At 54.0% G+C, this 2,831-nt stretch overlaps 1 non-coding gene across 1 annotated transcript; it reads right to left on the bottom strand.

Annotated features, from left to right (window-relative positions):
• Positions 1–203: 203 nt before the first annotated feature.
• On the bottom strand, positions 204–277 carry TRNAT-AGU (transfer RNA threonine (anticodon AGU)). Its single transcript has one exon. It is a non-coding gene; the product is annotated as a tRNA-Thr (tRNA).
• Positions 278–2,831: the final 2,554 nt, after the last annotated feature.

Raw genomic sequence — 2,831 nt, 5'->3', positions numbered from 1 at the left:
GGACTCCGGAAATTTCGACCACCTGGGGTTCTTTAACGTGCACCTAAATCTAAGTACACGGGTGTTTTCGCATTTCGCCCCCATTGAAATGCGGCCGCCGTGGCCAGGATTCGATCCCGCGACCTCGTGCTCAGCAGCCCAACAAATAGAACGTTGTGCAGAAAGTAAATGCGGACGATAAAAAACAAGAGGTACGCACAGGAAGGCACCGGTGAGATCCGAACTCACGATCTCCTGTTTACTAGACAGGCGCTTTAACCGACTAAGCCACGGCGCCGACGATTCGCCACGATGCCGCAGTTTCGGTGCGTGGCAAAATTGAGCAAGTGCCTATTGGCGTAATCCCCCAGCTAGGCCAATAGAACAGTCACGTAGCAATGCCGAGCGCTCAGAAAACCCGTTTGGCGCATATGTATTATCATGCAATGCCGAGCATAACTCGGGTACCTTTTTCAAGGAAGTGGGTGTTGATCCGTGCCTTGAATCCAGATAACGTTTTCAATACGACAGCCGTTAAATGCTCCAAATTTGATTTGCCTTCTGTCTTCCATCTATCTGTCCGTCTATCTGTAGATGTCGTTCCGCTGACAAATGTAGTTGTCATCGACGACTCCTATTGAAGGTTATTTATACATACATATATATATATATATATATATATATATATATATATATATATATATATATATATATATATATATATATATATATATATATATATATGTATTGACACGTGTACTTATCTTTATCGGGCGACCACGTTTCGCCGCCTAACAAATGTAACCGCACAGCGCGGGACGCGCCTGCATGTATCCGATGTTTCTGGAAAGTTATCGTTGCTTCTACCCGGCTGTCTGTTGTCGCCGAACCTTGTTTTATCTGATTTCATCGTGTGACGCCAATCGTGTAGAACTTTGTGGAAGGCACGCGGGTCCGAACGATTAGTCTGGAACATTCGACGACTGATGTATAAAAGCCGACGCGCTTGACCTGCTGATCAGATTTTCGACGATCGCCGACTGTGTTCGCCGCTTTCGTTGTGCTATAAGTGTAGCCTGTTTTGTGGGCACAGGTTCGCCCAATAAAATCTAGTTTTGCCTTTCACAGTATTGCTACTGTGTTCTTAACGTCACCACCACGTGACATCTGGTGGAGATGCTATTTGTTCATGTACCGGACGCCCCGGACAAGCTGTGATCCAAGCCCGGACCGCAAAGAGAACACCAACGTAGTCCCGGACCATCGAGCAAGCCGCCGTCTTCAACAGCTGCCCCCGGAGCACGGACTTCTACCGGAGAAGACCAAGAAGATTGTGACCAAGGCAACCCCAATGGCAGCCCCAGCGTCCCCCATTGTGCTGCAGCAGCCCAGGGAACCACCGACGTTCCGCGGTTCTACATTTGAGGACCCGGAAAGCTGGCTGGAAACGTATGAGAGGGTCGCAACGTTTAACAACTGGGCAAGCGACGACAATCTACGACATGTCTATTTCGCATTGGAGGACGCCGCCAGGACGTGGTTCGAGAATCGAGAAGCCACCTTGACGACGTGGGACCTCTTCCGAAGCGGCTTCCTGCAAACATTTACAAGCGTCGTGCGAAAAGAGCGAGCCCAAGCTCTACTGGAGACAAGAACGCAGCTGCCGAACGAGACGATCGCGATCTTCACTGAGGAAATGAGCCGCCTGTTCCGCCACGCCGATCCAGAAATGTCCGAGAAGAAGAAAGTACGCCTACTGATACGTGGTGTAAAGGAGGAACTTTTCGCCGGAATGGTAAGAAGCCCACCGAAAACCGTTGACGAGTTTCTTCGTGAGGCGACGAGCATCGAGAAGACACTGGAATTGCGGAACCGGCAATTCAACCGACGCACCAAGCCGACAAGCTACGCCGGAATTCAATCACTGGCCACGGACGATCTGTGCGAGACCATCAGGGCCATTGTGCTCGAAGAACTGCGCAAGGTCTTGCCATCGTCGCAGCCTCAAGTGGCCTCGATCACCGACATCGTGAAAGAAGAGGTGCACCGATCACTTGGTGTCCCTGAGGTGCAACCACAAGTACCGCAGCCCCAGACAGAAGCGATGATTTACGCCGCCATCGCACGCCGTCAAGGTCCCCCTCCGTGACCGCGCCAGGGCCCTGCAACGCCGCAATCCCGTCGTCCACCGCCGCCGCCGCCAGCACGCCCACCCATCGCCCAGCGCAGCTACGCGAGGAAGACGGACATTTGGCGAGCCCCCGACCACCGCCCGCTCTGCTACCACTGCGGCGAAGCCGGCCATGTGTACCGCCGATGCCCATACCGCGACCTGGGATTGCGAGGGTTTGCCGTCGACGCACCGCGCCCTCGGGAAGGTGAACGCCCTCGTGACATCGCCGACTACCTCGCCGCTACTCAGTGGAGCCCTCGACGACCGTCCCGTTCGCCGTCACCAGGCCGCTACCTGTCGCCACAGCGCCGACCATACACTGGCCCAGCCCGGGGTCGGTCCGTCAGCCCATTTCCGGAAAACTAAAAGCAGCAACCGATGGAGGTGCGGTTGCTGTTCGTCGAACTGACGAAGATCCTCCGCCGCCGACGAAGACGCCGAAAAGACTACATCGACGACATAACAACGACGTCACACCGCCGTCCCGACGAAGTCTGGCAGGAAAGAACACGCCGAAGAAAGACCACCTAACGACGCCACGTACCAACCACAGCTCAACTCGACGCAGCCGTGATCCGACGCCGAGGCCTAACTGTAACGCAAAACAAAGAACCACCGACCTCCACGTGCTTCTCGACGGCCACGCAGTTACCGCCTTAGTAGACACAGGAGCCGATTA

Source organism: Dermacentor andersoni, chromosome 6 (genome assembly GCF_023375885.2).
Source record: "Dermacentor andersoni chromosome 6, qqDerAnde1_hic_scaffold, whole genome shotgun sequence".
NCBI classification, from domain to species: domain Eukaryota; kingdom Metazoa; phylum Arthropoda; class Arachnida; order Ixodida; family Ixodidae; genus Dermacentor; species Dermacentor andersoni.
This window is presented reverse-complemented; position numbering and strand designations above follow the sequence as displayed.